Source organism: Cornus florida, unplaced genomic scaffold, assembly GCF_030987335.1.
Source record: "Cornus florida cultivar Cherokee Brave unplaced genomic scaffold, ASM3098733v1 CherokeeBrave_3.0.0_Hap2_Chr05, whole genome shotgun sequence".
NCBI classification, from domain to species: Eukaryota; Viridiplantae; Streptophyta; class Magnoliopsida; order Cornales; family Cornaceae; genus Cornus; species Cornus florida.
The window spans coordinates 31,150,575-31,165,868 of NW_026775575.1; the positions used below are offsets into that span (position 1 = coordinate 31,150,575).

Genomic DNA, 15,294 nt, shown 5'->3' on the forward strand with positions numbered 1-15,294 from the left:
GACCGCGGGCTACAGTCTTGCACTTAGGCATGGCCTGAAAATAATTTAAAACTTGCAAGGGGAGTTAGTGCCAAAATAAAGAATTGAAAGCACAAAATAGAAACATGCATGTCAAATAAGATAGACAAAACATATATGAAATGAATCTATACAAGTGATAGGAGGTGAACATGCTAAGCAGTATAAGTGTAAAATGCATCCAATGTGGAAAATCACAGGCATTGGGCATGAATGAGATAGCATGGACACAAGATAAGATGCATGGAATATGTGTATGAAATCTATGAAGTTCGATCAATCACAAAAAATTGTGAGATTGATCTCAAAACTTCAATCGATCTGAGAAACTGAAAAAAATGAGTTCGATCGATCTCACCAGATCGATCTGAGATAGAAGTTCGATTGATCGAACTGTGCAAAGATGAAAGTCAAAAAAGTCACATATCTGTGACATGGATGGCATGGGGCCTTCACGAAATGGTCGTGGGCCCATCAACACATCATACAATCAATCTTACTCACTTTACAAAGCCCATACTCCCAAAATCAATTCAAAAATAAAAAATATACAAAACATATAAACATATAAATACACATATATACATAGTGCCTCAAGCTTAATCAATGGAGGAAATCATCATCAATATATCATGGATTCAACATTTAAAACATGTATTTAACAACTTGAAGCTTGAAATCAAAGATGAGGTTCGGATCTTACCCAAAATCAAGGAGAGAAGATGAGATGCGAAGGGGGTGATGCAAACTCAGATCCGAGTGGAGACAGAAGAGAGAGAGAAAGTCGAAGCTCACTAGATCTCGCCGGAGATGATGATGAAGATGGGTGCATAGTGGTGACGGGAATGAGGGACTGAGGTTTTGGAACAGGGTTGGATCGATCTAATGAATCGATCTTAAGACCCTCAGGTTCTATTTTTTTAAAAACTTTTCCCATCCAGTTCGATCGATCAAATAGAGATTTCAGATCGATCGAACTGTAATGATCTCTATTCAAAGTATTTTTGGAATTTTTGAAATTTTTGAAAAATTAAAAACTAAAATTAAAAATTAAAAATTAAAATTGAAAAATAGAAAATATTTTTGGATTTTTGAAAAATAAGAATAAAAATAAAATAAAATCTTTTTGGATTTTTGAAATAAATAATGTAAAATCTTTTTTTTTTAATTTGAAAAATTAAGTAAATAAAAGAAAATAAAAGAAAATCTTTTTGGTTGGAAAATAAAATAAAATAAAATAAAAATATTTTTGGATTTTTTTTGAAAATTAAAAAGTTAAATAAAGTCAAAGATGGTGAGATGAAGAACAAAGATCGATCTGAACAAAATGTTTGATCGATCTGACAGAGAGCAAAAATATGCAGATTTTTTGTTCAAAAATTTGGCTAAGTGTTGGTACTCAAGATCGATCGAACTTGAGGTTTAGATTGATCGAAAAAGTTATGATCAATCTGAGAACAAGTTTGAACGATGGGACAGAGAGGTGATTTGGATTCAGGTGGATGCAGGTCGAAATTTTTTTTAAGTGTTGGATGTAGGTAGAAGTTCGATCAATTGAACTCTCCTTTGAGATCGATCGAACTTATGCAAAATGCTCAATCACAACATAAAAGTGCATGCAATCCTAATTACAATTTCTAGCAATGCATATGAACCAAAAACAAGTATCTAGACTTCGCAAGAAATGAAATTAAAGATAGAAATGAGGGAGGAATAGGATTTTGACACCCTACGAAATGTCATGCTAGTCTTTAACGTCTCTAGCAAGACGTTGGGCTCTTTTAGCCCAGATCAAAGATCTTGTAATGCATCCCCTCCTTGTTGGGGTGATAGATGCTTTGAACTCCACCCAACAAATGGTTTTTTGAAGAACTTGTTGGATTAAGCTCAAAAGAAACTTTTGATCCCTTGTCAATGCAATCACAATCTTTGGGCTTCCATGCCCTTTCAAAGCAAGAATTTGAAACAACACTTTGAGAATGCAAGGTTGAAGATGATCCCTTTGAAGTTTTGGTCTTACACAAAAGCTCACTTCCTTGACATTGAAGATCATAGCATTTATCTACAACATTAACCTCTCCTTCATATTTGTCAAATGAGTTGGGTGTGGGATTAAAGATATTCAACTTCACCTTCATATGGCTAAATAAGATCTTTATTATCCCAGTCCTATAATTGATGCTGGCATTAGCGGTTGCCAAGAAAGGATGACCAAGGATAACTGGAATTTGGCTTTTAGGATTGGGGACCGGTTTCGTGTCAATGACAACGAAATCAACGGGGAAGAAAAATTTGTCAATCTTTATCAGAACATCCTCAATGATACCCCTAGGCTTCTTAATGGATCGGTCGGCAAGTTGTAAAACTACTGACGTCGGTTTCAATACACCTAGGCCCAATTTGACATAAACCGAGTATGGAAGAAGGTTAACACTTGCTCTTAAGTCAAGAAGCGCCCGATTAATGATATGATCACCAATGATGCATGATGTGGTAGGTGAACCGGGTCCTTACACTTTGGTAAAGTGTTATGTTGCAAAATTGAGCTCACTTGCTCGGTCAAAACCACTTTTCTTGGTGCTTGGCTCTTGTTCTTCCGCTTTTGGGTACACAAGTTTTTCAAGAATTTGGCATAAGCTGGAATTTGCTTGATTGCATCCAAAAGTGGAAGATTGACTTTCACTTGTCTAAACATTTCTATGATTTCATTGGTTTTTGCCTTTTGCTTATCTTTTGAAATGGATTCTTTTAAGGCATCCGGAAATGGAGCATTTGGCTCAAACACTTTTTCAGCATTTTCTTTTGAAAACTCTTCAACACAAGAATTTTTCAAATCACTTTGTTTCAAATCATTTTTCAACAAAACCTTTTTAAATTCATTTTTCGGCAAATCTTTCTTTAAATCATTTTCAAAATCATTCTTTAAATCACATTTTGAAGCTTTCTCATTCACAAGATCATGTATATGCAATGAAGGAGGAATAGGATGTGAAACAGGACGGGTGACAACTTGAGGTTGCACCGGTTCACTCTCTTCATTGAACATTTCAACTTGATTGTCTACAATCCTACCACTCCGTAAGGTAGTCACCGCATTAACATGCTCAATGGTGTGGCCTTCCGATAAGGAATGGGTTTCCACAACACATTGTTGCTTAGGTGGGGCATTCATAGGCATCTTTCCCTTCTCTCTTGCATTAAGAGTGCTTGCTATTTACCCTACTTGGGTTTCTAGTTTCGCAATAGATTGAGAGTGGGAATGAAACAATTATGTGTTTGCCTCAAGAGTGCCCAAAGCATTCAAAACTTTTTCTTCAAAGGTCGGACTTCTAGCATTTCCTTGGGAATAAGATTGGTTGGGAAAATCAGAGTTAGCAAATTGATTCCCTTATGATTGATAAGGTCTATAACCTTGGGATCCTTGGTTTTGAAGTGGAGGTAGAATGTACTTCCCTTGAAAACCCGCCTTGGGAAGGGTTTGAGCCCTCTCCTTGGTTTTTCCAAGAGAAGTTTGGATGATTTCTCTAACTTGGATTATAATGAGTACCATAAGGATCATTCCCTTGGTTCACAAAAGTTGCATTGACTTGTTCATTATGTTCATTTTGCACTTGTCCGTGAGGACAATGAGAAGTAGAATGAAGAACACTAGAACAAGTCATACATGATTCATTCGATGCACGATGAGAATGGTTAGGGAATGAAGATACTTGGTTCGCTGAGTTTTGGTTAATAAAAAATTGATCAAACCTTTGAGATAAAGACTTCATTTCAGTGGCTATTTCATTTGAGTGGTCGTCTTGATGTAAGTCAACACTCTTCCTACCTTGTGAATTTCTACCATTCTTGGATGATAATGTTCTATGCAAAGAATTTTCACTCATGCTCTCATAAAGACGCCACACGTCATCCTCATGCCAATCAATGTAAGAGCCACCCATGGAAGCATCAACCATGCCTTTATAATTGTCCAATAAGCTTTCAAAGAAATATTGAACTAATTGCCATTTGGGCATGTCATGATGTGGACATTTCCTAAGCAATTCATTAAAGCGTTCCCATGCCTCATGAAATGTTTCTCCATCCCCATGTGTGAATTCTATAATGGAAGTTCTCATGGCATTGGTCTTAGAAACTGGATAGTACTTCTTCAAGAACTCTTGTTGCATTTCTGCCCAAGAAGTTATTGAAAAAGGCCTAAGATTGTTAAACCAATACTTTGCCTTATCGTTTAAGGTGAATGGAAAAAGTGGAAGTCCATGATAGTTAAGAAGCATTTGAATGGTTTGTGGCTTAATTTCATAATGATGTGCTCTAAATGGAGGTAATTGAATACATGTGGGTACATTATATTCATTAGGCACATAGTGATCTCTTAAAGCAAATGGAGGATTAGCAATTTGAGGTGCAACATGGACACCTTGGTTGCCTTGAATGATGGGAGGTGGTGGAGCATAGATTGGCCTTGGCATTCCCAATGGAACTTGGCCTTGTTGTTGTTGTGGTTGGTGAATGAATGGCCTAGGGATGTCTAATGGTACTTGAATGTTTACATGATGCACATTTGGATGGAGGATACCTTGTTGGTCTATGTGACCAAGGTCCTCTACATGCTCTTCATTATGGCCTTCCATTGATGTGATGGATTGGGTAAAACTAGAACTTCCTCTTCCTCTAGGATTTCTAACTATGGATTCAAGATGCAAATCAAGAGGGACAAGAGTTGGTCTCAGTGATCTACGACCATGCATGCACAATGTAAAAAACACAAACACAATGAATGAACAAGCACTTCAACTTCATAACAATTCAATGAAACTTCCTCCACAAACACTTAACCCATACTCCTATACTTTAACAACAATGATGCAAAGAACAATTAAGAATGCCTCCACGTGGGCTCACGATTTATCTAAGAATTTAACTAAGGGATTGAGTAAAGAAAGTCTCACAAAGGTCTTTTAGCACTTCAACTCCAAATTTATAGCTTAGCTTAGCAATTTTTTAAAATTTTTAGCATTTTTCCTTGCTTGCTTAGCTCCTTTGCTTGCTTCCTAGCTCAATGCTCCTTGTCAAAGATGAACAAACACAATAAGTAATCAAAAGAAAAATAAAAACAAAGTAAAGACATGATCAAAAGAGTACTAATTCCAAATGAATTCCACAAATATGACGTTGCCTAATCCCCAGCAATGGCGCCAAAAACTTGGTGATGGTGGTCGTTACGCCACAAGCTTAAGAGTGTGCATTAAGGCGAGGGCCAAGTTTTACATTTATAAAAGCCACTACTACCTTCACTAAAAATATAGTTAGGGCGAGTAGGGATCGTTCCAAGGGATTGGAGTCGAATTTGGTTGTGGAATCACAATTAGGGTTAGTAGGTCGAGTGATCAAACAAATAGTTGGTTGGTTAATTGAACTAGAGAGCAAATTAAACTAAATAATTAAATGTAATAAAGAGTAAGTAAGAGAGAGAGATCTTGGGGTTTAAAGGTCACCACCAAATAATACTTTCCTATACCTTTAACAAGTGACTAATGAGGGAAATGTGTGTTGCAATATTGATGTGTGTGTGTGTTTGGTTGATTCAATTAGCAAGGATGACCAATTAAGTAAATATTGCCTAAGCAACATGTGAAAAGTGCAATATATCTAACAATTAAGTATATATTGTCTAAGTAGCAAGTGAAAAGCACAATATATCTATCAAGTCATTAATCCTTTCATTAAGCTCACAAGCCAAATACACCATAAGGCTTGAGACATATGCTACTTGCATTCAAAAGTATGGAACATCAAACAACAAGCATGGATTGTCCTCCCATCTAGCAACTATAATACCACTACACTACAATTAAACTAATGAAAAGAAATTAAACTAATTAAGCTAAGGGAGAGGCACAATCCATCAAGCAATAAGCATGAACCATCAAAAAAATTATAAGACCATTCCATTAAGCACTATGTTTTGACAATCTCTAGATCTATGGCATTAATACACATAGATATGCATCAATAATACAAGGAAAAGAGACAAACACATGAACATCTATTCTAGCATACATAGACATATGGATAGAATAAAATGATCAGTTGGAAGCATTAAACCAAATAAATCATTGAATAAACAAGATTAATATATAAAAGTACCAAAACATGTATTATAACACTAATCCCTCAATAATACACAAAATCAAGATGTAGAAAGCATGCTTGGGGTTAACTCTAGCCCCAAGAGGATGTCTAGCCACTCATGGTAATGCTTCTCCAACCCTCAAGGGCAAACTCCATGGAAGAAATCTACTCCTTGGTTGATATAGAGCTCCCAAGCTTGTGTCTCTAGCCTTCTCCTCATTTCTTCTTCCCTAAGAATAGCCTCTATTGTGATAGATTCCTCTTTTTTCAAAAAGTGTATCATATTTTATATATAGGTAGGTCAAGTGACACACAAAATGAGCTGGGGTTGTGCACAAAATATTCCCCAATGATTGGATAAGGACAGCTTTCAATGAGCTGGAAATTTAACTTTTTCGCACTGGAAGAAGTTCGATCAATCGAACCTTGGACTTAGATCGATCGAACATAGCTGAGATCTATCGAACTGAAGTTGGATTGATCCTTAATGGCGGTGCCTTTTTGGATAAAAACAAATCTGAGATATTTTGAATATATTTTTGGGAAAAGGATAAAAGTGGTTAGTAAGGTGGTACAACGAGATAAGATTAATCATTTGGATAAGGACAAGGTAGTTTGATCGATCTAAGAATGATGTTGGATCGATCGAACTTTGAGATCTCTGAAAATGTCATCATGGCTCAGATCCATCTTGAAGTGCTGAGATCGATAATGTTGGATTAATCGAACTTTTCTTAAGATTGATCGAAGTTGCTGAAATTCCACCTTTTGCTTCCACCTTGCTCCTTTCTTTGATTTATCCCAGAATTGCTTCATTTATGCTTTTATTTGGCTGAGTTAGCTTATTTTCGGGATAAGTGCTTGAAATTGGAAATAACAAGAAATCAATCTAAAACAGTAAAGTAAGATAGATAAAGTTACTAAAATGCCTAAGCTTAAGGGTTTAAATACGCACTTTACAGCGCTCATCACATTTCTACACCCTTAATGAATGATTAATGAGGGGGAAAATGTATATTGCAATAATAGCGTGTGTGTGTGGTTGTTTCAACAAGCATGGATGACTAATTAAGTATATATTGTCTAAGTAACATAGTGGATAGCACAATATATCAAACTAAGCCATTAATCCTTTCTTTAAGCTCACAATCTAAACACATCACAAGGTTAGAGACATATGCTACTTGTTTTCATAAGTATGAAACATCAAACAACAAGCATAGATTGTCCTCCCATTTAACATCTAAACTACAACTATACTACAATTAAGCTAATGACATGAAAGTAAACTAATTAAACTAAGGGAGAGGCACAATCCATCAAGAAATGAGTATGAACCATCAAATAAACCACAAGAGCATTTTAGTAAGCACTATGTCTTGATAATCTCTAGATCTATAGCATCAATATACATAAACATGCATCAATAACACAAATATAGAGACAAACACATGAACATCTATTCTATCATACATAGACATATGGATAGAATGAAATGATCAATTGGAAGCATTAAACCACACAAATCATTGAATAAACAAGATCTATGTATATAAAAATATTAAAACATATATCACAATACAAATCCCCTTAAAAATACATAAATCAAGATGTAGAAAGCATGCTTAGGGCTAAGTCTAGCCCCAAGAGGATGTCTAGCCACTCATGAATGGTGTCCTCCAACCCCCAAGGGCTAATTCCATGGTAGAAATTGCTCCTCTTCTTGGTTGATGGAAGAACTCCAAGCTTGTGTCTCTAGCCTCTTCTCCTCTTTTCTTCCTCACTAAGAATATAATATGGAAATTATGTCAAAAGTCTCTCCAAGTCTCTTCTCAAGAATGGCTCATATTCCTTATATAGGTAGGTCAAATGTCACCCCCAATGACTTGTTCTCGTACACTAATATATTCCTCCCAATGATTGGATATGAGACAACTTTTAATAAGTTGGAAATTAAATTTTCGCACACTTGGGGAAATTCGATTGATCGAACATTCTCTGAGATCGATCGAACATGGCTGAGATCTATCAAACTTAAGCTGGATCGATCCTCTATGGCAACGCCTTTTTGGATAAGGACAGATCTGAGATATTTTGGGGAATGAGACAAAAGTGGTAGGTAGGGTGGTACGACAGGATAAGATGGAATCTTTTCGATCGATCTGAGAATTGTTGGATCGATCGAACTTTATGGGATCTTTGGATAAGGATAAAAGAGTTTGGATCCATCTTGAAATGCTGAAATCGATCAAAGTTGGATCGATCGAATATTTCCTGAGGTCGATCGAACTTGCTGAATTTCCACCACTTGCTTCCTTTTGCTCCCACTTTGCTCATTTCTTTAATTCATCTCAAGATTGCTTCAATTATACTCTTATTTAGCTGAGTTAGCTTATTTTGGGGATAAGCACCTAAAAGGGCAATAACACAAAATTTGTCTAAAACGGGAAAGTAAGATAGATAAAGGTCCTAGAATACCTAAGCTTAAGGGGTTTAAATGCGCACTTTTCAGCGCTCATCATAATGCGCCAGCAGCATTCATGCACTTAATGAACCACGTGTTTCACGATTACTTAGACCAATTTATGGTAGTTTTCGTGGATGACATTCTTATGCATTCACGATTTTGGGAGGAGCACGAGATCCATATGAGTATTGTATTATAGATTTTGCGGGAGCACCAATTGTATGCCAAATATGAGAAGTGTGAGTTTTGGCTACAAGAGGTAAAGTTTTTGGGGCATGTTGTTTTGAAAGGTGCAGTATCGGTTGATCCATCAAAGATAGAGACAGTTTTGAATTGGGAGCAACCCAATAATGTGTTTGAGATCTACAGTTTTCTTGGTTTAACGGGTTACTACCAAAGATTTGTGAAGGATTTTTCCCGTTTGACAGCACCTATAACTCGCTTGACCTGGTAGAGGATCAAGTTTATATGGAATGAAGCCTGTGAGTCTTCCTTTTAGGAGTTGAAGATAAGATTGACTACAGCTCCAATGTTGGCGACACCCGAGCATGCCTTGGGTTATGTGATTTATTGTAACTCTTCATGTGAGGGTTTGGGCTGTGTGTTGATGTAGGATGGTTGTAATGACCCAGATTTTCACGGATATTTTTTTCCGTTGATTTTTCCCTTCTGAGTTCAGTTCTTCATTGCTTAGTGTCATCTCGAGTGCTCTGGAGTGATTTCCAAGACTCTTTTCTATGGATTGACAACTTCCTTTGAGGGCCGAGTCGTTTCCACATTTTTCATTTTTTGACACTATTCACTATTTCGTCATTTTCCTTATTTTGTCTTTTCCCCATTTGTTACTTTGTTGGCATAACCACACTTCCTGTGTTCGGAGTTGGTTTTTGACTTCATGTATTTTCATCTTGAGTGGTTTCCATAAGATACGTATCTTTACTTTTGTAGTAAAGTACTCTGGTTACTCCCGGTGTACATAGGGGTATGGATGCACAATTCTTTTGAATCTTTTTCTTTTCTTGGGGTGTTTTTAATAAATATCTTTTGAAGATATTTATTTCAGGGGTATCTAGGAAAATATCTTTTCATTCTGGGGCAGTTTCGCAGTTTTCACTTTTTAGAGGGGCCATTGTGCAATTAATGAAAATTATTGCTCAATGTCTTGTTTTGAGCCTAGATCCTCGTACGGGATTCATTTTCACTTTTTGTCGAGTCGTGTACTCTTGGAATTTCCTCCTGGTCGATGTTTTCCAATTTCAGGGTTTCTGGTCTCGATTTGTGCCAAACTTGTTTGGGGTATAACTTTCTGCTCGGGACTCAGTTTTTGACGCCATTTCTTCTGTTGTTCTGATTTTCACATTTTGAATCTTTTTTGTTCATGGAGTTTTTCCATTTGAGCGCGTCTGTGCGAATTTCACTTTTTCAGACCCGGCAGGGCCCGTTCGGGGCACTTTTTGAGATATTTCTATAAATAGGGTGCCTTTAGTTGAAAAATCAGATCTCACTCTCTCTTTCCTCTCTTCTGGCCGGAATCCTTGCCAGCCATGGCTGCCATATTCTCTCTCCTCTTTTGGTTCACTTTTCCTTGATGGAAAGTCTTCGACCTTGACGTTTATTGTTCCCCCCTTATTAGAATTCGTTTTTGGCCATTTCTTGAGTTCGGGTTTGAAGCCAAGTTATGAATTTGATGGGACTTTCTTGGGGGTTATGTTCACAGTGTTGTCCCCGAAAAAACCTAGAAGTTTCGTCGGATTCGGAGCACTTTCATTTTGGTGGGGATTTGAGATTTCATCTCAAATGGAGGTAGGGAATGTTTTAGGATTAATTGTGTGTTGTATTATATGTTTGCCATGATTATACAACATATATGTATGCCTTGTATCAAATCTAGAAAGTTATAAATTTTTATTTCTTTGTATAAGATTTAAAATTCATGATGATATATAACTTTGATTTGAATTGTGACATGCTAGAAAGTTTAGTTTTAATATATTTGTTAACATATATTGAATTGGGATTAATTAAATAAGAATAGCACTTTTTAATTAATATTTATCTTTTGTGAAGGATTAAAGTTCATGGCTATACCTTGCATGAAATTGAGTTGTATTATGCTTCTAAATTAAGTTTTGGCTTGTTGTTTAACATACTTTAATTTGAGAGCATTTGGTTGAGTTTGAAAATCAAGAGACTTTAATTAAGAGGATTAATTAAAATCTATTTTGTGGTTTCATGGGCCTAATGAAGCTTTTGTGTGAATATATGTAATGATCATGATATATCTTTCAACATATATTAAATTGAGTCCATTTTGGGATGATTTGAAATCTAGAGAGTTTGATTATTGTGATGTAATTAAATTATATCTTATTTATCCATGGATTTAATCATGTTTTAGGAGTTGCTTCTCTTTTAAGATCATGGATTTAGACTTGTAGTGTATTCACTTGATTATGTTTTAAGCATTGGAAAGCGTTGTTGTTAAATTTATATTCATGAGAATATATATCTAATATGAATATATTGTTGACTTGTGATTTCATAGCATTATGAATATGAAATGCTTATTATGCACAATTGAGAGTTATATTGCTAACTTATTACTATGTAGTAGTAATGTGTATGAGTTATGAACTTATTTTGTTTATTTTGGAGTCTTGGGACATTGTTGTTACATGTGACATGGCTAGAGTTTGGCTCTAGTGCGGGAGGTATGAGTTCTCCCTAATTGAGATAGTGCGCACTTAGGGTGGTTTTTCTTGCGGGTTAGTGCCCGGAACAACCATTTTGTTCTCGGCAGAAATCCAAGACGTGATGTCCAAGTCTTCCACTATTTGTTTTCGCATTCAATTCCAAGTTTGCAATCATGTTTATACTATGACTTGTGGTTTTGGCTATTGGCGAATTAATGTTGTTAAGCGCATCTATACTAAATTGTTATATTTAGTTGATTTCACACTTTTAGATTTTTACTTGATAGTCTAGAGAATCTATGTCTTGATGTGTGGTATTAGATATTCTAATTATACTAAATTGTTATATTTAGTTGATTTCGCAATTTAGATTTTAAGTTGATTACTTTGAAAATCTATATCTTGTTGCTTTGTGTAAGTATATTCCTATCTTGTTGCTTGGTGTAAGCATGTTCCTATATTGATGCTTGGTGTAAGCATGTTCTTATATTGTTGCTTTGTGTAAGCATGCTCCTATGTTGTTTAAATTGCATGAATGAGGTGATTGATGCTAGAACTGATCTAGGGTAGCTTAGGATACTCTCTGAGTCTCACCTTGACATAGACGCTAGGTGGAATGAACCACAACGATTAAATCATGCAAAATTGTAAAACGTAGGTCGATGCATGCTCATTCCCTACGAGTAGCTTTATGTTGCTCACCCCTACATTACTGGGGCATAATTCAGGTACAAGAATTAAAGTTGAGACTCTTATTATGCTTGGATGACTTGTGGACTTGAAGATTTCCATTTAGTGAAAATTGGCTTGAAATGCCTTTGTAGCTTATTATGTTAAAAACATGTATATTTGATTCTAATAATGTAATATGTACATGAGTACACTCCTTTCAATGTATTTGATATGTATGATATGAGGCCAAGGGCCATAGACTTTAAATTTCAAGTGTATGCACTTAGATTCCAAGTTTTACTTTTGAAACGTATTCTTTTCCAACTTTGAGATTTGGTTTGTGAATTTGGGCAAATGTCATGTGACGAGGCCATAGGCCATTGTAATACATTTCAATATGTAAATTATACTTGCTAGCATGTTTATAAAGCTTAAAATCATGTTTTTGGTTCATTACCATGTTGGGGTGTGAGACTTGAGTGATATCTCATCAAATCTTGTTCATAGCAGGCCATTTAGCAGCATCTCATGGTGTTTCGATCGACCGAAACTCCAGTTCGGTCGACCGATGTCAATTGGAATTCTATTGAACTTCAAAACATGCATTTTCAGTATCCTTTTTCACTGTTCATGCCTATTTCGGTAGACCGATGGCTCATTTCGGTCTACCGAAGTAACCACACTTCAAAAACTTGTTTTCAGCTTGAATTTTGTTTATTTCGGTCATCCAATGGATCATTTCGGTCGACCAAAATAGCTAGATCCTGAGAGTAGCTTTAGTCCAGTTTTAGCACTGTTCGTCCGACTTCAAATGACCATAACTCCATCATTTTAAATCTAAATAGGGTGATTCTTGAGCCTAAATTCATGGATTTTCAGTTAGCTATCCAATGGTACCAATTGAAATCTCATATTCTAATCATAATGGGAGTTATTCAAGTTTTAGTGAGAGGGTGTCGGTTTTCGCTTAAACTGGAAAGGGCGTTTTGTGGGATTCTTCTCCAATGTTCTTAGAACCTCTTAGGAAGTCATGAAATGATTAATTTAGGTTGTTTTCACCTTTTTTGACTTGTTTAGAGTTAAGTTTCTCTTTTTGGTTGTGAGTTAACCATTTTGCCCTTGGTTCACGGTTTTTGGCCATTTTGGCCTTTGTTTCCGCTTTCATCCTCTTTGAGCTTCATGGAAGGTCACATTGGTGTCTTAGAGATGGTTTATATCTCTAAAGACTTTGGTTTCATCTTTTGCTTCCGCATTTGGATCCATTATTGGATCAACTTTTGATTCATCACTGACGCACCGGGTTGAAAAACTTGGGCCGTAACAATAGTAGAGTAGTGGCTTATGGGTCTTGATAGTTGAAGACTCACGAGCTTAACTACCCTACTCATGATTTAGAGTTAGCGGCAGTCGTGTTTCCTTTGAAGTGTTAGAGACATTACTTGTATAGTGAGAGATTCGAGGTGTTCTGGGATCACAAGAGTCTCAAGTACCTTTTCTCCTAAAAGAACTTGAACAACAGACAAAGGCGATGGGTTGAGTTCTTATAAGATTACAATTTTGACTTGTACTATCATCTGGGCAAGGCAAATGTGGTAGCAGATGCCTTAAGCCAAAAATCTCGTGGGACTTTGGCCGGTTTGGCTGTTCAGAAATGGAAGATGCTTGAAGATCTGGCAAAGATGGGATTGCAGTGTTTTAATGACGATGTTGACAGTGAGCCGACATTCTTGTTTAATCTTGTGGCTCAGGCTACTCTTGTCGGACGAGTGGTTGAGTCACAGAGACAGGATCCAAATTTGGATGCCATTTACAATTTAATCTCGAGTGGTGAGACAGTGAAGGATTAGACCTTGTATGAAAATGGAGGTCTATAGTTAAAAGGTTTTTTGGTTGTTTCCACAGGTTGCCATGAGGACATTCTACGGGAGTTTCACACTTCCCACTTTGTAGTTCATCCAGGTGGTACCAAGATGTATCACAATCAGAGACGTCAGTATTGGTGGAGTGGGATGAAGAAGGATATTGCATATTTTGTGGCTAGATGCCTTACCTGTCAACAAGTGATGGCCGAGCATCAGAGACCAACCGGTTTGTTGCAACCATTGCCTATAGCATAGTGGAAATTAGAGCAGATTGGTACGAATTTTGTAACAAGTCTTCCTAGATCACGAAGGGGAAATGAAGCCGTATGGGTCATTATTGATAGATTGACCAAGATGGCTCACTTTTTGCCTATTAAGGCAACAGATGATGTAGAGGCACTTGGTGTTCTTTATGTGAAAGAGATTATGAGGTTGCACGGAGTTCCAGTGGCTATTGTTTCAGATAGGGATGCCAAGTTCACTTTGAGGTTTTGGGAAGGACTTCAGACAGCGTTTGGTTCATCATTGCACCTTAGTACGGCATTCCATCCATAGACGGATGGCCAGTCAGAGCGTACCATCCAAATCTTAGAGGATATGCTTCAGGCATGTGTACTTGATTTGAGAGGTAGTTGGGAGGATCACCTTCCACTTATTGAGTTTACCTATAATGATAGTTATCAGGCGAGTATTCAAATGGCTCCATTTAAGGCATTATATGGTAGACCTTGTAGGTCTTGATAAGCGCTGAAAAGTGCCCATTAAAACCCGTTAAGCTTAGGTATTCTAGGACCTTTATCTATCTTATTTTCTCGCTTTGGATTGATTTCATGTTATTTCCATTTTCAGGCACTTATCCTCAAAATAAGCTAATTCAGCAAAATAAGAGCATAATTGAAGCAATCTTGAGATGATTGAAAGAAAGGAGCAAAGTGGAAGAAAAATGAAGCAAAATGAAGTAAGTGGTACCATTGGAAAGCTTATTTCGACGCGGTCAGTTTAGACTCAAGAACGGACCAATTCGAAGTTGAAACGAGTGAGATATGGCCCTTTGAAGGAAGAAGTTTACAACAGGAGGCCATGCACAGACCCATGCAGGCACTCGCCAAAATCCCGCGGGGGCCCGCCAAATGCAGTAGATCCCGGTGGGCGCCCACCAAAATTTCGCAGGGGCCCGCCAAATGCAGCAGTGGCGCGCATACTAGAACCCCAAAATGCATAAACAAGGTAAAAAAAGACAAGTCTCAAGAACATAGCCAACATGAATGATCATTTGCAAGTGTGTGCAATATACTTATGAGTGATCTTTAATCAATCAAGGAAAATAAACAAAAGGTGGCCTTAAGGCCTCATGACAAGTCATTTACAAATTGTGTTCGACCCTTAAATATCCATATATTCCATAACAAACTATGAAGTTAAACCAATATACATGTCAAATAAGTGT

General features: G+C 36.7%; 1 pseudogene; it reads left to right on the top strand.

Annotated features, from left to right (window-relative positions):
- The first annotated feature begins 4,032 nt into the window (after positions 1-4,032).
- On the top strand, positions 4,033-4,131 carry LOC132310763 (small nucleolar RNA R71; annotated as a pseudogene).
- Positions 4,132-15,294: the final 11,163 nt, after the last annotated feature.